Below are 19,261 nucleotides of genomic sequence, written 5' to 3' on the forward strand. Positions count from 1 at the left end.
GAAACCGTCTGAGACCTCCTTGTCTAGAAGTGACAAAATGACATCGAGTTTGGCTTCGGCTGATAGCAGATTGCGAGCAGAGAAGGAGGAGTTAGGGAGGACTACCAGACCGGGAGAAAAGCAGAAGAGAAGGCCATCGAGAGGGAAACGGCGAAAGTGTCAGGATGACGGGAAAGGCAGGTGGCGAATTCCGGCACGTTGATGGGAGTGGAAAGGAACAGAAGCAGTCAGCTGCTGCCGAATCTAGGTGGTCTAAGGGGACAGCTGGGTTGGGCGTGAGCCCGGCCACAGTATGTGCAGATGTGCAGGAATCTGCATGAGGGTGTGAAACATCCACCTGAGTTAAAGTGGTTGCAAATCATCTGGCCATTGAGGTAGGACAGGCATCGTCCGCGACTATCGCGAGAGCTGGAAGTTGTAACTTGTGGTGCGATGGTGGCTGTGGATGAAGTGGGGGCAATGGTGGTAGCACCGATGGAAGTTTGTGGGAAGAGTGAACATGATGCGGCGGGATGGGATGGGTTGCCGCACACATCGCATGAAAAGGCAATGCGACCTGATAAGATGCGGCAGTACAATTCTAGATCTAGAGTGCCCCAGTAGCAAGCGATGTTTCATTGCTGCAGGCGGGCAGCGGCCCGGGCAGAGAATTGCCGATGGTACTCATAAAAGGCGGAACCCCCGAAGCAAATGGCGAGATCGAGTATGATGGATAAGTAATCGTCAAGTTCCTGCCGACGGGTTGGAAAGGCAGAGCAGAGAATGTCGCAGTAAATGGAGAAAGCCAGTGCGAATTCTGGAACCGTCAGGATCTTTGATGGTTGCAGTTCGGCAGCCTTGAGTGTAAAGGAAAGCTCCCCTATGTCGATTGTGCGAGGGGCCACAGGGGCTGAAGAAGGGCGTAGTAAGGCTGAAAGGTTGATGTCTGCACCTTGCAAGATCCTTTCTCTGAGACTGGGGGGCACAAGCGGTGGATTGAACAGCCGAGCGTTGGGAGGGGGCAGAGCCGAGGGAGCTGAAGCCAAGGAGCAGGACGTGTCCTGAGGCCGATGCACGGGGAGCTGAAACGGTTCAGCAGGAGCACCTGTAAGCAGAGAGAGTGAGAGAAGGTGAGAGGCCTGAGATGGTGCAGCCGGAAATGGAAATGGTTGGGATGACGAAATAGGGTCGGGGTGGGATGAAGGGGGAGGGGGTCGAAATGTCAAGAAAGCAGGAAGGGCAGAAGAGGAGGGCAGCGGAAGAGGAAGAAAAGAGACAGAGGCAGGTAGAATAGAAGGAGGGAGAGAGAGAGAATCCAAAACAAAAGTGGCAGGAAGGGGAGGAGAAAGTTGAGAAAACACGGAAACCTGTAGGAGAGGCGGGGCCTGGGCCGGAGCTGAAGCTGGGGCGGTCGGGGCAGCGGCGGCTGCCGTGCGACCAGAGGCAGAAGTAGCAGCGGGCAGGCTTGGACCTGAGGGGTGGATTGAAGGGCCTGATTGTGTGACGGCATCTGAAGGGTCCGAGGCTGGGATCGCTGGATCGGGAGTGGAAGCTCCAAGGGGCGGCCGGCGAGGACGGCCTCTGTGGCGAGGAGGTGGAACCGGCGTGTCATGATCGAGAGTGGTGGGCTGGGCTGCGGTGGGCATGGGGCCGGTGGAGGAAGCCTGGAGTAGCGAAAATAGTGTTTTCTTGTTGGCTGAGCGGGAAAACGAAATGCCGCGATCCCGTAAGGCCTTCTGGAGTCCGGCCACTGTCCAATCTGCGGCAGCGTGAGCAGTGGGAGGAGAAACGCGGGGCCTGCCATGAGTGGTGGAATTGGCGGGAGGAATAGTCCGGCGACTGGAGGAAAGAGAGCAGCGAAAAGGTGGAGGAGAGTTTGGGGAGGAGTGGTGGGAACGCTTAGAGCCGGAGTGTGGAGCTTGGAGGTGGCTGGATCGGGAGCCTGAGGCGGTCAAAGCAGGAGTGGCTGGACGAGGCCTAGGGGTAGGTTGCGAACTGGCAGATGAGGGACCAGGGGATGCGGAAAATAATTCGTCATCGGAGGTGACGAGAGCGATGTCCATGGTGGCATAAAAAGCCGGATGGGTGAGAGACAAAACGCAATGCGATGTTGTTCGACACAGGAATGGAGCGAGAGTGAAGGGGTATAAATAGAGCTGTAGAGAGGTAATTGGGGCGTGGTCTAGCTCCCAAAACTACATCACGTGGTGACTTTACTTTACGGTGAAAAACTATAAAACCATGACAGTAAATGACTGTAAACTGTAAAAAGGTTTAAAACAGTTTCTGAAACAGTAAAATACTGTAAATACATTCATCAGCCAAAATACTAATCTCGTTACTGTAAAAATACGTTAATTTACTGTTAAACGCACAAACCATTAGGGGGCGGTACAAGTGTCCAAGAACTAGGAGGAGCTGAGACTCATTAGGGAGCTCCCAGCATGCCTCACTTCTCCATATTTTCTGTGATTTTTTTTTAGTTTGATTTTATCTGTCTTTGAGACTTTGATATTGGGCTGCATTGTGGTGATTATTGTGTGTGTGTGTGTGTGTTCCGAGTGCTGGAGTGCGGTGCCCAGATACGGCACATTTCTTTAGTTCTTTTGACATCGTCTCATTTTAAGGGCTGAATATAGGAGGTGTTTTTTCTTTATTTAAATACGACTTTATCTCAGTCTCCATTCTCTCATTTTTCACACAATTTACAGTTAAATTTATGGCAAAACAATATTTCTTTGTTATTTTTATATAAATACTATTTTATATGGTGTATATATGTGTATTATCTGTTTATTATGTTTTATATCATAAAAGTACTGCAAACAAAACTGTTCTTAAATGTAAAATTAATTATTGCTAAAAACATGATCGTATATTTTACAGTGAAGTAAGGAATTTTTTACAGTGTATTTATTTATTCATTCATTCATTGTCTGTAACCCTTATCCAGTTCAGGGTCACGGTGGGTCCGAAGCATACCCAGAATCACTGGGTGCAAGGCAGGAATACACCCTGGAGGGGGCGCCAGTCCTTCACAGGGCAACACACACACACACATTCACTCACACACTCACACCTACGGACACTTTTGAGTCACCAATCCTCTTGTACACTTAATAAATCAGCAGGTCCAGTGTAAGGTATTGTAGTGTCAGCAGGTGGATGAGGGAGGGGCCTGAACTGGCTGGGAGTCACAGGGGAGCGCCCAGCATGCATCACGGCTCCCCCAGGACCGTTTTGGGGTTATTTATAGGGGTTTGGTTTATGTTGGGTTTGGGATTACTAACGTCACAGAGGACTTTTATTTGTGTTTAATGAAAGTACGGCCACGTCTCAATGCCATCTTTAACTCATTACAAAGATGTTTTAAAGTGGACCACATTCTAATAATAATAATAATAATAATAATAACAGATTAATAATATGACTGCACTAAGATTAAATCACTGTGATCATTGTCACTTAACCGGAGGAGCCCCTCCTTTGTCCCCGTTTGTCCCCGGGGAGAGACCGAGACGGACCGGAGAGGACGTTTCTCCTCTGGACCCGAGGCCTGTGGTTTTCGGAGTCTAAACTGAGCTCTGTGTGTTTGAGATGATTATAAGTTCCTCCAATAAATCAGAAGTTACGAGGGTTTGGTTTCCTCCGACTCAGAGCTGACCCCAGAGACGTTAACGCTGTGGTTCTGCTGCTGTCGGGGTTTAACCCTTTAAACCACAGGACTCTCACCGTAACGTGCACTCCAGTAATCTGCAGAGGCCCCTGTAACAAGTGATTTCAGCATTTCATACAGTGGCCTGTAAGTGCAAAACACACACAAACACAGGAAGAAAAACCCAAAGGTAACTATGAAAAAAGCCCACTCCACAAATGTCATGATGTTAGTGCATTAATTAACCTTTTGCGTTTTTCTTGTGAGAGTGTGTTTCCGCTGTTACAGGCCACTATTAGAGTTAACACTGAGAGTGTTACATTATTACACTAACCCTGTTCATTTAACACTAATAGTGTTTAACACTGGTGAATGTACTGTGTTTTCGGACACGTTTCTAAACTCAGAAACAGCGGAGGAGCAGCGGAACATGAGCCTAAGCCTAAGAGTCCCCCAAAGGGCAGTAGAGACCCCAGCGCTGGGCCGTGGAGCTGTTCTATGGAGCGATGGATTATTTTCACATTTGTAATTATTCCAAGATTTTTCCAGTTCCCGTCTGTCTTTATGAGAGTGGAATATTCACTGGACTCTTTAAACGCAGAGACGCAGGTCTGTAGGCGCAGACGGAGGATAATAACGTGGCCTGTGTGGTGTCTGTTGTCCTCCCGAGGGTTAGCCGGGTTGTGAGTAGCGCTGAGAGCCTGTGTGATGTGGTTTTGTTAATGTGGATGTTTCTGTGTTTTTTACAGCCGTGACTCTGGCTGCAGGAGTGAGACAGGGGCGGGGTTTGGAGAGAGAAGAGGCAAAGCAAGGCAAGGCAAGTGTATTTATAGAGCACCGTTAGCACACAGTGGCAATTCAAAGTACTTTACAAAATAGTATAGAAAAATTACAGTGAATGATTATAAACAATATTTAAAAGAAATTAAAATAAGAATTCTAAAAGACAAATGAAAAAGACAATAATAGAAACAGAAATAGAAATAAAATAGTACAAGGAAATAAAAGAAATAGAATAAATTATGCATTCATTCATTGTCTGTAACCCTTATACAGTTCAGGGCAGCAGTGGGTCTTGAGCCTACCCAGAATCACGGGGCGCAAGGTGGGAACACACCCTGGAGGGGGCGCCAATCATTCACAAGGAGTGTGGTGTGTTCTTGTGTCTGCGTGGGTTTCCTCCGGGTGACTGTCTGTGAGGAGTGTGGTGTGTTCTCTCTGTGTCTGTGTGGGTTTCCTCCGGGTGACTGTCTGTGAAGAATGTGGTGTGTTCTCCCTGTGTCTGCGTGGGTTTCCTCCGGGTGACTGTCTGTGAAGAATGTGGTGTGTTCTCCCTGTGTCTGTGTGGGTTTCCTCCGGGTGACTGTCTGTGAAGAATGTGGTGTGTTCTCCCTGTGTCTGTGTGGGTTTCCTCCGGGTGACTGTCTGTGAGGAGTGTGGTGTGTTCTCCCTGTGTCTGCGTGGGTTTCCTCTGGGTGACTGTCTGTGAGGAGTGTGGTGTGTTCTCCCTGTGTCTGCGCGGGTTTCCTCCGGGTGACTGTCTGTGAGGAGTGTGGTGTGTTCTCTCTGTGTCTGCGCGGGTTTCCTCCGGGTGACTGTCTGTGAGGAGTGTGGTGTGTTCTCTCTGTGTCTGCGTGGGTTTCCTCCGGGTGACTGTCTGTGAGGAGTGTGGTGTGTTCTCTCTGTGTCTGCGCGGGTTTCCTCCGGGTGACTGTCTGTGAGGAGTGTGGTGTGTTCTCCCTGTGTCTGCGCGGGTTTCCTCCGGGTGCTCCGGTTTCCTCCCATGCTCCAAAAGCACATGTTGGTAGGTGGATTGGAGACTCAAAAGTGTCTGTAAGTGTGAGTGTGTAATGAATGGGTGAGTGTGTGTGTTGCCCTGTGAATTATCATCTATGCCCTGCCTTAGACATATACTTATGTACATTAATTCATATTTACAGCACAGTTCCTACACAGCACTAGTATTTCCACTTCTGGTAGAAGCCAACTGCATTTCTTTGTCATGAACAGGGCAATGACATTAAAATTCAGTCTGGGTTCTTGGAGATTTTGGTGAGGGTTTGGTGAATGTTTTGCTGCTAATGTGATGGGGTTTTCTGGGAATTCGGTGGTGGTTTGTTGAAGGTGGTTTGGTTTAAATTCGTGAGTCAGTAAACAGAGCTACGAGGACGAGAAGCTGAAACAAATCAAGACTCAAACTCCTGGTCTCTGCGGAGAGTTTCTAAACGGGATCAAAGCACTGAGTCAGGCGTTTCCTCTCCGGATGGCTCCACACGTCTCCGCTCTCAGGGGATGAGTGAGTGCTGAGTATTGCTTCCAGTGAAAGAGCTGTTTCCTGTCTCTCTGACCCACCAACAGCCTCGTCATATTTCAGGCTTTTAAAACTCAGGAAACATCTTCCAGCAGAATAACCCCTTCATCTCAGACAATCCCAGTTTACTCAGACTTTACTGTTATTTATGTAAAATTCCACAGTAGACCGACCAATAGAAATGCTCCAAAATGACCTGCCTTATGTCTCCACGGAGGAACACAGTTGTGTTTCTTAATGAAACGTCTGTGACCTGCTTTGGTCCAAACCCCACGAGCCCCACAGCAGTGTTCTCCCCCTGTGTAAACAGCCCCTGTTCAGAACGCCCGCTTTCAGCACCTGTTCCTTTAAATGATAACGAGCCGCTCGCTGTTCACCCCGACCCCGAGCGCACAGCAGTGAGGAGCGAGGAGCAGAAGCTCTGGTTTTTAGCCGTTTTCACTCTGTTCTCTTTCTTCTCCTTTTTTTACTCAGTGTTCGTATTTCTCCGCGCTCGTTGTGTCTGTTTCTTACTCAGGCAGTGCACAGAGAACTGACTGGTCCTGTTTCACAGTGTGTGCGTTGGTCTGTTGAAGTTGGAAACAGAGGAAAATGGTCAGCTTAAAGATCTGATGAAAATACTTTGGCCATCACAGTGTGGGTCTGGACCTCAGAGTAAAAGAAAAGATGAGAAGACTTACAGAAAGTGAGGAAAGAGGTGAAGAAAGGGAAAACAGAAAGGAAGAAAAAGAAATAAATGAGAAAAAAATTAGTGTGAGAAATTTGGAGCAAAGAAAATTGGAAAATGAGAAACAAAATCAGAAAAGAGACAGTAAACAGAAGGAAGACACAAAGACAATGAAAGAAGTCAAAAAGAAATAAAGAACAAAAAGAAGTAAATAAAGAAAGAGGAATATAGAAGAGAAAGAGATGATGAGATCAGTGACATTATCGGAGTTATTAAAAGAACAGATTCTTATTTGAGACGACTGAAATATTCCAGAAGGTTCTTCTCCTCTGTGTTTACACAGCTGAGATCCTTCACTCCGCCTTCACACACTCTGCAGCCCCCTCTGAGACCCCCACCACCCCTCGCCCTCCTCTGACTCCACCCTGGATCATAGACCCCACTTGTGGTTCAGAGCGAGTCGAGTAGGGACTAAACCATGGCGTGTAAACCTTGCAGAGCGCTGATCGTCCAGAGAGAGTCGTCACTCTACGCCACGCGACGCAGACGACCAGCACCAACTCTCCATCTGTAAAATCTCCAGCTGCAGCAGAGATCACGTTTGTTTTTATCCGACTCACGACGGCAGCTCGTAAAATGACGCCGTGGTCTTTTGAAGAGGTTCAAACGCTCCTTGGATCGGTGGCCGACGAAAGAATCCAGCGAGAGCTGGACGCTGCAACAAGAAAGGAACAAACTCTACTGATCTGTCTGAACTGATGACGGAGCTGTGTTCAGTCCCAAACAACAACACGCCAATACACCATGAGTAAACACCGCTTAACGTTACCGCCGCAGTTGTTGCCTACTGTTCCCCTTTGAGACGGGGTTAGAGACGACACTGATACATTTCAGGGGGGAGCTGTGGGAAACCAACCAGGGACCAATCAGAGAGTAGAGCTGAGCAAAGCCAAGCTGAGTAGTGGCATTGGAAAAGCGTGTCCTGTGTTGACCTTGATTGGTATACCTGCAGGGGGCGTCTCCATCGATTCACCTTATATTCTACCATTAAAAAAAAACAAACGTCTCGTGACCTGCTTTAGTGGAGCAGGCTTACTCTTTGCCTGCAGCTGAATGCTACATTTTTTTAACGTTATTCAGTGCTCCTTTAAAGGCCTGTCCTAGAGTGTCCTGATTTGGACAGAACCCCAGACTCTCAGGGCAGACGATAACAACACTCCAGTGCCTGTTTTAGCGGCTACTTCAGAGCTAGCCTCATGTTTGGGCTGCCCTTTGGCAGACGCCAGGCTAAAACCTCTTATCTCCGAGAGCTCTGAGAGAGGGTCTGGCTCTGAGCTGGAGAGAGGAGTGTTTTCTGTTCTGTGTGGACTGTGTTCGGGCTCCTGCTGCAGGAATGTTAGCATGTCTGGTATGCTAACGCTGTTAGCTCTGACTGATGACAGCTGGGAATGTGACAGAGCTCAGGCTAGCAGTGTCTCGGGGTTTGCCCCGAGAGGGGGAGAGTGTGTAAAAACAGAAAGACCAAACATAGACAAGGTCTGTGTCTAAATTAGGAAATGATACGCAGAAGTTTTCTGACTCTTTTGAATTTGTTATTTCATATTACTCCAGTTTTTACTTCCATTTACTGTTTACACTCACTCACTCCTCACAGCTGTGCCTCCTCCTCTCCTGACCGCAGTCTCTCTCTGGTACCGAATGTCTCCGAAGCGCCTCAGAGAGAACGGCACCAGCTTTTGTTTTTATTCAAATACTTTCTTGAAGTTTTCTCCTGTTAGGTTTTTTGTGGGCGGGGCTAAATCTTCCGTACCTGATGTGATCTCTTCCACAGAACCAATCAGAGTTAGCTATATGTTCACACATCTCCCCTCGGTAAAGCCCCTCCTTCAGCTCCTTACATCCCCTCGTCTGTTTTTTTCTCTCGCTCCCAACATCTCTGTTCTCTTCTTTTCTCTTTTTTTCTTCCTCTTTTTCTGTCTCCTCTCTTCCAACCCTCTTTCTCTATTCTCTCTTTCTGTTGGTTCCACTATACATGTCAGGACTTTCCAGAGCTAATTAAATCTTTGCCCAGATGCAGTCTTTGGCTCATTTTAGAGTGATTTGTACTACCTGCACAATTTTAAGCAAAAACAGTCCAGTGTTACGGAGTTAAAAAGCATTTTCTGAAAGTAGACAATATGTATCTTGAAATGCCCACTTGCCCAGTTTAAATTAGTCTGTCACAAAATATAAAGATTTTATTTGGTTGTTCTGCGATTAAACAAGTAAATTTAAGAAAACTCTAAAATATTTTGGCCCGAATGGCGTTCCATAGCTCTTTCAGCCGTAGTCACTCCTTAACTGCGCGTCTCTGGAGCTCCTCCTCTTCCCAGGCGCTCCCTCCCTTTCCCAGGTCCAGAGAGTGAGTGAGCTCGGCTCATCGCCTCTCTATTGGTTTACAGAGGTGTCAATCACTTCTGACCCGCCTCCTTAGAGCTGTGAGCGAATCCCTGTTGAGAGCAGCGTCCAGCAGCGCACCCCTCCCCCGGGGAATAGGACCCTGCTCACAGCCGGCAGCTGCTCATTGGTCCAAAGCTGAGTCTAAGAAGGAACTCACTCAACTTTGAATTCACAAAGACTTTACGTAAAACCTTCCCTGGGCGCGTGGAGTTCCAGAGCAGTGCGTTATCGTTCCGCAGAAATAAAGGCGTGTTCACTGTGGCGTGGTGAACAAGAAGGGATTATGTTTTGGAGCTTTTCACCAGTGCGGCTCCTTTCCTGAGACTGTAAGTGATTTTTTGAGGCAGAATTTGAAGAGACCTTACACGTCTGTTATGGTTTAAACGTCCGAGCATGGCGTCCTGCTCCAGGTGTAAACAGTCAGCACTGAGCACGGGGCTGTGTCACTCCTGAAACCTCTGAGATGGTGTCGAGGGCTGTGTGATTAAAATCATTTGATGCTATCAACTACTACACTTTAACAAACACGGGCCACTAGAGGGCGTTTCTGCACCAAGAGTTTAAACCCACACCTCAACCTCAACCTCAGGAACATTCAAAGAAAACGTACAGCTCTCTTTAGTTTTTGAATAAAAATGTTTGTCCTGCCATTAACTGAAAGTAGAAACAGTTCAGAGAAGTGAGTGTGTTTTCTGGAATCCTGTTCTGACATTTCACATAAACAAACACACACACACACACACACACACACACACACCTGCTTTAGTGTCTTATTCTTTGTATAAACAGCTTTGTGGAGCGGTGGGGTGAGATATCTCGGTGTCCACTGTCCTCAGTGCAGAACGTAAACAGAGTGTGAGAGTGAAGCCCAGGGAACGTGTCCAGTCTAAACACAGCTCGCGGATAAATTCAGAACAGACTCGCTTTCTTTTCCCACAGCGAGGAGAACGTCACGGGAATATCACCGGCCTCTGGACACAGGCCATAAACTACTGTCCATTAACACGGATCCTCCTTAAACAGAACGATCATTCTAATCTTAAGAATCTGGACAATTTCTCAACTTTATCTCCGCTCCTGCTGACTGCTCCTGGGTTTCCAATAAAGTGGCCACGGATGTAAAATGATTAGCATCACAAACACCACTCCAGAGAACACAGTTCCACTGCTCCTCAGCCCAGGGGCCTTTAGGCTCATGTGCAGCTGCTCTACAGTGTCCCGTAGCGCGCTTGCTGTGTGTACGGTAGGTGTTTGTATTAAAGCATGCTTCTGCGGTGTGATTTATCCTCAGCTGCGGAAACTGTGCATCTCTGATGTTCTGAGTGTTTTCGGAGTGTGTTCTGGATGTGGTTCGTTTCAGAAATGCAGCCAAAATAACAGAGAAGTGCTGTTTCATTATCGTATAAAAAATATAAAAGAGAGAGGTTTAAATTTGAAAAAAGAGCCAGTTTCAAAAAGTGGATCATATCACAGACCTCAGTCAGGGCCCACAGACACAACAGCCACATAATACATTTATCCCACATTAATCCCAGGGCGGCGCTATGGAGCAGCAGGTGGTGCCTCTGTCACAGCTCCAGGGTCCTGGAGGTTGTGGGTTTTAGTCCCGCTCCGGGTGACTGTCTGTGAGGAGTGTGGTGTGTTCTCTCTGTGTCTGCGTGGGTTTCCTCCAGGTGACTGTCTGTGAGGAGTGTGGTGTGTTCTCCCTGTATCTGCGTGGGTTTCCTCCGGGTGACTGTCTGTGAGGAGTGTTGTGTGTTCTCCCTGTGTCTGCGTGGGTTTCCTCCGGGTGACTGTCTGTGAGGAGTGTGGTGTGTTCTCCCTGTGTCTGCGTGGGTTTGCTCCGGGTGACTGTCTGTGAGGAGTGTTGTGTGTTCTCCCTGTGTCTGCGTGGGTTTCCTCCGGGTGACTGTCTGTGAGGAGTGTGGTGTGTTCTCTCTGTGTCTGCGTGGGTTTCCTCCGGGTGACTGTCTGTGAGGAGTGTTGTGTGTTCTCCCTGTGTCTGCGTGGGTTTCCTCCGGGTGACTGTCTGTGAGGAGTGTTGTGTGTTCTCCCTGTGTGAGTGTGTGAGTGAATTCTATCTGTATTCAACACAATCATCCCCCAACAGCTCATTTAGAAACTGGACAGACTGGGACTGAACACATCACTGTGCAACTGTCTGCTTGATTTCCTGACTGGAAGACCACAGGCAGTACAGGTTGGCTGTAACTCGTCTAGCACCATCACTCTGAACATGGGAGCTCCCCAAGGATGTGTGCTGAGCCCCCCTCTGTTCACTCTGCTAACCCACGACTGCTCTCCATCACACACCTCCAACCTTTTCATGAAGTTTGCTGATGACACGACTGTGATAGGCCTCATCAGGAACAACGATGAGTCACACTACAGGAGCGAGGTGAGCCGGCTGGCCTCTTGGTGCAAACACAACAATCTCTCTCTGAACTCGTAGCTCGATCGTGCCGCTTCTCCCTATTCAACATAAGGAAGATTAATTAATTAGATCAAATTTGATGCGAGCAGCTAAGGGTAGCCAATGCAGCTCAACTAATAGGGGCGTGACATGTGCTCTTTTAGGCTGGTTGAAAACCAGGCGTGCTGCAGCATTCTGGATCATCTGTAGCGGTCTCACAGCACATGCCGGAAGACCTGTCAGGAGGGCGTTGCAATAGTCAAGACGGGAGATTACTAACGTCTGAGCAAGGAGCTGTGTTGTATGTTGAGTTAGGTACGGCCTAATCTTCCTTATGTTGAATAGGGAGAAGCGGCACAGTAGAGCTACAGCGGTAACGTGATCTGCGAAGATCAGCTGGTCATCAACCATGACACCTAGGTTTCTTATAACCTTGATGGGAGCCACTGATAGGGACTCAATTTTGGATAAATTCAAATGGAGGTGATGTTCCTTCATCCATTTAGATATGTCAGAGAGACACAAGTGTCACCTGGAGGAAAGGATAGGACTCTTGACTTGAGTGTGTGTGTCTCCCTGTGAAGTACTGGCGCACCCTCCAGGGTGTGTTCCTGCCTTGCTCCCAGTGACTCCGGGTAGACTCCGGTTAGTTATGAAACCGTTTAGTTTTAGTTAACCGTTTTAGTTATAAAGTCAGTTTATGAAATATCTTCCCTCTGAGAAATTCCACAATCCACTGTAAGTGTGGTTATTGAAAAGTGCAAGCAGTCAGGAACCACAGCAACTCGACTACGAAATGGCAGACCACTTAAAATTAGAGAGCAGTCGCTGAGTGCTAAGGCCCACAGTTAAAAGAAGACCCAGTAACTGCAGAGATTTCAAACCTGCTGCCATTGCTGCAAAAGGAGGGGCTGTAATATCAGGCTTTAAACAGAAGCCTTTAATCTGGAGGAACTGCAGAGATATTAATGAGATCTCTTGGTTTGTCTTTCTTTCCTGTGGGTGCTGTACGACTTTAGCACTGTGGAGTGAGTGTGTGATGTTTTATAGTGTAGTGTGTTTACACTTGGCTCAATCTGAGATTCCGACACACGCTTCTCACATCTCCTTACATCTGAGGCTGTTGAGACACCAGTGAGCCACTTTTGAGCAGTAGTATTTACCTCTGGGATAAATCCAGCTGTCTTTCTGAGTTCTGAAAGCACCCACTGCATCCACTGCTGGAACTGAGGTGTATAGTGCAGTCTGTAGTGTTTTTATTAGTTCTCAGGCTGCTTTTAAACCTGAAGCAAAGCATCTGGAGTGTGTGTGTGTGTGTGTGTGTGTGTGTGTTTCGGAAATGCTTACAAGTCGTCAGCTGTTTGGAAAAGAGCTCAACTTCAAAGGAAGCCCAACAGAAACACGTCCGTTCAGAAATTAAAACTAAATTCCAGACGTGTGTAAAGTGTCCTAAACCCATCCTCCACAAAAAAAAATAAAAATAAAAAAAAAAGTTTCTTAAGAAAGAAATTCTTCTTAAATATGAATTTCTTCTTAACTTCATACTTAAGAAGTGTTAAGATGAATTGTTTTTCTTCAAAAATCTTTGTAAGAACCCTGTATTTTCCTTAAATTTCTCTCAAGAAAAACTCTACAAAACATTCTTTTTAAATATTTTCTTAACACTTTATTATTTTTTCCTCTTACTTTAGAAGGTAAATTATGGTGAATGTGTTGTTTTTCTGTTCACTGTTCCCTCCACTTTATTGTTGACTTTTTGAACGTTTAGTCCATGTCCATGAGGTTTTGGTCCATGTTTCTCTCCACTGCAGATTTAACTGAACACTGGTGATAACTGGTTATAAAAATGTGTGTCTTTATAAACTGTAAAACACCGCAGCGAAGTGTTTCATTACAAATTGCCAGAAGCGAAGAGTGTTTTGAGAAAAATCTTAAGAAAATAATTGAGTTTCCTGAGGCAATAATTGAGAATGTCTTAAGATTTTTTTAGAGAATTGAATTTAAGAACTTTTTTATGAACTTTTTATAGCGCTTTTCCACCAGCAGTGGATCGGGAACCAACGGAAACAGGTTCCGGAACCAGAAAAGTTCGTTCACGGCGGGAACCAAAGAACAGTAGGTTTTTCAGCACGAGCCGTGAGGACGTCTGTGGGCGTGGCTAGTTACAGGAGCAGGGAGCGATGGCGACACCCAAGAGAAGCGCACTGTGTAGTCTCCTACGTCTCATCGCCAAAAGATGATCGCTGTTTGCTTTTTGGAGAAAGACAAACGTCTGTAACAACAGCACAAACGCTCACAGGTCGTCTACATGCTCCACCACCTCCTCACTTCTGTTTACTGCCGCTGTACAGCGCCCCCTGTGGGTGACGTGTTCTATGACGTATCCTCGGTTTCCACTAAAACTGGTGTAAACTCGGCTGGTTCGCTGAAAGGCAGCAAGGTTCTTATGTCTTTATCGTAAGATCCTTCGTAATTCTTCTTAGGAAAGCTTTGGTGAATCCGGCCCCTGATCCTCTGCTAAAGTACTGACCTCAGTAAAAGTAGAAGCAGTGAAGTACGAGGTCTTTAAGCTCGTTCAGTCCTGAGAGAGTGAGCTGTGGTCAGTGGAAGTTTCTCAGAATGTCCAGCGTCTCTCCGTGTTCGACTCTGTTCTCCTCTTTCTGGATCATTGAGGACTGAAGCCCTGGAGTCAGAGGTGCACACCAGTTAAACTACACTTTAACATGAACACATGCTCTAGGGGGCAGCACATCCGGACCAGAACCGGTTGACCGTGGATCCCCAGCCCACGCTGTGGAGACAGGAGCGTAAAGAAAACACATTAAATCTGTAACACGTCTTTAACCAGCAGGACTTTCCTGTTCCTCCCGTCGCAGACCGGATCAGATCTCCTTGTGAAAGCTGGTGAACCCCGCCTCGTGAGGTTCATAAGGAGGAGAGCAGCTTTTGTATCTGGGAGAAAGGAGAAAATATTAGAGATCAGCGGGGTGTGATGTGGTTCTGACGGACTGGTTCCCGACCGTTTCTGAGGTGAACGTAGGTCACATTCAGAGGGAAGCAGCAGTGACTGGGCCTAAGTTTATGGGAGATTACAGTACACCCTGGTTCTGCTGGGTCCAGTGGTCTGGTTCATTTTGACTCGTCAAGATATTGGTCTTTCTCAGTCCAGCCCTGCCACGTCTGATCCGCTCATTCTGACTCGGTCCGGTTTGGTCTGGCTCTGTCCAACCCTGTCTATAGCTTGGTCTGTCTGGTTCTGACTCGGTCCAGTTAGGTCTGGCTCTGTCCAACCCTGTCTATAGCTTGGTCTGTCTGGTTCTGACATGATCCAGTTTGGTCTGGTGCAGTCCAGACTTGTCTAACAAACTTTGGCTCATTCCAGACCTGTGCAGCTTTGTCCAGTTTGGTCTAGTCTAGTTCAGCCCACTTCAGTTTGGTGTAGTTAATTTAAGCCCAGTGTGGTGGTCCAGCTTGGTCTAGCTCAGTCCATCTTGGCCTAGATAAGTCTAGTTCAGTCCAGTCCAGTCCTGCTTGATCTAGCTCAGTCCAGTCCGGTCCAGTTTTCCTGGCTCGTTCTGGTTTTGGCTCAGCTCTGTTTGACAGCTCCTCTGAGGATGAGATCTCTCAGGATGATCTCACTAATGCTTCACTCTGCTGCTGTTTATGAGACAGAGGAGACGCTCTCTGTCTCGGCTCCTCCTCTGATCTAATGAGCTCTGTGTTAAAGACCCAGACTTAAACAAAAGACCCCAGTGTTTAAAGCCAGCTCTGTGTCTCTGTGTCTGTGATGTCCACTCCGTCACAGTAAGTAACTCCAGCTCACTGTGGTGAGTGACCTCACTGACCCCTTCACTCCCGCCTCCATCAGCGAGACTTGGGCCCATTCCTCTGAACACCGGGAACACCCCACAGACCCGAGTTCTGGAGACTGACCAGAACATTATAACCACCACAGTGTGGACCCCAGATCACTCATATTTACAGTCATTTCAGTCAGTGACCTGAGGCTTGAACCCAGGACCCCGTGGCTGTTTGGCAGCGACAACATGGTGTAAATATTTTATAAATAAGGCTTATATAACATTGTAATTCAGAATTTAAACATTCTCCACTCCTTTGGGACAAGAGCTTGTGGCTGAAAGGTCATTGATTTGAGTCCCAGGGTTCACAGCACTTATTTGCACTAGTGTGTGTGTGTGTGTGTGTGTGCCACAGATGGGTTAAATATGGAAGACACATTTGGTTGTACGCTGTACAGTGACTAATAATTTAATTTAGTTATTTCACAGTAACTGTGTCACATTCTCATTTAATTCAACAGAAAATAACCTATAAACACACTGTCACTGCGCTCTGTTCCCGACTCTGACACTGCCTCCATCTGTAACTGGTCTGAACCCACACTCACACGGGCTTTTGGACACAGTATTGTCCCCAAGAACAGAACAAACCCATCACAGTCTTCTGCAGCTTTTTCCTGATGGAGCTCAGAACCAACGCAGCGCTCAATAAACCAATCCTATTTTTTTTACATACTTCTATACACGAGATTTCCTGATGTTTTTTCCTAGTTGCCCAGTGTACGGAAACATAGCTGTGAGGTCTGATTGTACCTGTGTCTGAGAGGTGAAGGTTGAGAAGGAACAGAACGTACATCTGGAAGTGATCAGCTCCCGAGGCCTGGCCCTCAGCCCCGACTCGCTGATAAAACCAGATAAGCCCTGGCTCTCCATTAGGAACGGGCTTGTTTTAGTCTGGAAACAGCTCTGGGGGAGAGAGCAGGGGCAGGGTTTACTCGGGGGAAGGGGAGGGGGAGGTGGGAGCCGCTGTCGTTCGGAGCCACGCTGCAGTACTCCTTACAGCGAGTGCATTCGGCTTCTTTAACCTGCTGCCACTGTACGTGCGGTGTGTGTACTCTCTACAGCACAGCAGCCTGATGCTCTGGAGCAGCTGCACATAAGCCACTTCTGTAAAGCAGTGTTTGATCTCCATTCAGTTCCTCTGTTAGCCCTTTTCCATTAAAAGATCTGTGGCTCTTGAACCCTGGGTCTCTCCAGTTTTGTTGGAAACCAAGGATTCGTCTCCAGTGGGGGGCGCTGTGGGGCTGTGTCAAAGGGACAGAGTCATGGTTAATCCACTGTTTACAGCGCGGTCAGATCACAGTGAGATATGAGACACGTGGAAATGATGCAGAGCTCTGAGCGGAGAAGTCTGAGAAAAGTAAATTTGACCTCACCCCGAGTCGCGCTTAACACAGCCCCAGAAAACAATCAGACGGAGCATTTTCCTGTTTTTATTTGTTTTATTTATTTATAGAACAGTCTATAAATGACTCGTCCAGCTCCACTGCACCATCACACATTATTTTAGGCTCTGAGCTCTTTCTGGAGCTTCTTTATCTCTCCACTCGCCCACGGACACTTTCTTCAGTTCCTACTGAAGAACCCACTGTTCTCTGGTTCAGGAAGGAGTTCATGTCGATGGAAACACACTGAAGGTCTGCTCCTGCTCCTCGGTGCTGAATGAAAACTGTTATTTCTTTAATGCACAGAATGAATGCTTTACTCTCACTCCTCCTCCTCCTCTGGTGCCACCTGCAGTGGGAGCTCCTACTGGACGCCACAGAACTATCACTGAACCCTGGGGCCTTTAATTAAAGAGCAGCCTTCAGTCTGTGAACAAAGCCTGGCGTCAGCTTCAACCCAGGCTTAGATCAAACAGCCGATGTGTTTATGAAGCTGTGGACGTCTGTTTTTTTGGGAGAAGGGGAGTGTTCCGTGTGTTTCCTGCTGAGTTTATTGGTCTCCTGCTCAGTTTCAGATTAAAGCAAGAGTAGGTAGTATTTTTACTATAAAATTACAATTGAGATTCTCCACTGAGCTGTGGTAGGGACAATAGAGCCTCTGTTGTTGTTACGCCATGCTCAGCACTGCAGAAACTGCACTGTGTATCTCTTGGAGGAGGGTCGGAAGCCACCCACTTGTAGAGGGAGCCCAGGAGCAAAAATACCAAATATTTCCTAAAGTTACTTTAAAGTGGGGTTCTTAAAAAAATCAATTGAAAGTTTGTGACATATTCAGTCAATCACTGTACAGCACAGAGGAGACAATGTCACAACAGATGTCTCTTAATGTCTCAGTAGATGAAAGACAAGTGATACTTTAGCATAAGTCTCCAGAGACTCAAAAGTGTCTCCTGAGATAAAGATCTCACTGTCTCATGTGTCTCCTCTGGAGTTTTAGTGGAGAGCTCAGAAAAGTCGATGATGAACTAAACTCTACCCTCTCATTTATCTCTCTATGTCTCATATCTCATTCTTGTCTCATTCTTTTGCTCCAACGGAATTTTAACAGAATCACCATTATGTCTCCAGAGCCATTCCAGAGCAACATATGAGCAATAAGATCTTCTGAGAACTAGCAGTGAAATGAATTGATGACTACACCTTCAAAGGAAAATTAATCAACACGAGATGTAAAAATGCTTTTATTTGTGGACACCTGCTCTTACACAACACGCTGGAACATAGCTGTGAGGATCTGATGGGGGTCAGCCTCATAATCATCAGTGAGGGGCTGGGGCTGGTGTTGGGGAATAGTTCTGGATCAAACTCACCACTCCAACTCACCCCAGAGGAACTCCATCACTCCAGAGAACACAGTTCCACTGTTCCACACACCAGAGGAACTCCATCGCTCCAGAGAACACAGTTCCACTGTTCCACACACCAGAGGAACTCCATCGCTCCAGAGAACAAAGTTCCACTGTTCCACACACCAGAGGAACCCCATCGCTCCAGAGAACACAGTTCCACACACCAGAGGAACCCCATCAATCCAGAGAACACAGTTCCACTGTTCCACACACCAGAGGAACCCCATCACTCCAGAGAACACAGTTCCACACACCAGAGAAACCCCATCACTCCAGAGAACACAGTTCCACTGTTCCACACACCAGAGGAACTCCATCGCTCCAGAGAACAAAGTTCCACTGTTCCACACACCAGAGGAACCCCATCACTCCAGAGAACACAGTTCCACTGTTCCACACACCAGAGGAACTCCATCGCTCCAGAGAACAAAGTTCCACTGTTCCACACACCAGAGGAACACCATCACTCCAGAGAACACAGTTCCACTGTTCCACACACCAGAGGAACCCCATCGCTCCAGAGAACACAGTTCCACACACCAGAGGAACCCCATCAATCCAGAGAACACAATTCCACTGTTCCACACACCAGAGGAACCCCATCACTCCAGAGAACACAGTTCCACACACCAGAGGAACCCCATCACTCCAGAGAACACAGTTCCACACACCAGAGGAACCCCATCACTCCAGAGAACACAGTTCCACTGTTCCACACACCAGAGGAACCCCATCACTCCAGAGAACACAGTTCCACTGTTCCACACACCAGAGGAACACCATCGCTCCAGAGAACACAGTTCCACTGTTCCACACACCAGAGGAACCCCATCGCTCCAGAGAACACAGTTCCACTGTTCCACACACCAGAGGAACCCCATCACTCCAGAGAACACAGTTCCACTGTTCCACACACCAGAGGAACCCCATCGCTCCAGAGAACACAGTTCCACTGTTCCACACACCAGAGGAACCCCATCACTCCAGAGAACACAGTTCCACTGTTCCACACACCAGAGGAACTCCATCACTCCAGAGAACACAGTTCCACTGTTCCACACACCAGAGGAACCCCATCACTCCAGAGAACACAGTTCCACTGTTCCACACACCAGAGGAACCCCATCACTCCAGAGAACACAG

At 47.5% G+C, this 19,261-nt stretch overlaps 1 protein-coding gene across 1 annotated transcript in view; it reads left to right on the forward strand.

The window, feature by feature from the left end:
* Nucleotides 1-9,229: 9,229 nt before the first annotated feature.
* emilin1b (elastin microfibril interfacer 1b) overlaps nucleotides 9,230-19,261 on the forward strand; it is an 85,292-nt gene continuing 75,260 nt past the window's right edge. The window contains exon 1 of the mRNA XM_066675980.1: nucleotides 9,230-9,377. The gene's annotated coding sequence lies outside the window, so the exon portion shown is untranslated. The remainder of the gene's footprint in view (nucleotides 9,378-19,261) is intronic.

Source organism: Hoplias malabaricus, chromosome 1 (genome assembly GCF_029633855.1).
Source record: "Hoplias malabaricus isolate fHopMal1 chromosome 1, fHopMal1.hap1, whole genome shotgun sequence".
Classification (NCBI taxonomy): Eukaryota; Metazoa; Chordata; class Actinopteri; order Characiformes; family Erythrinidae; genus Hoplias; species Hoplias malabaricus.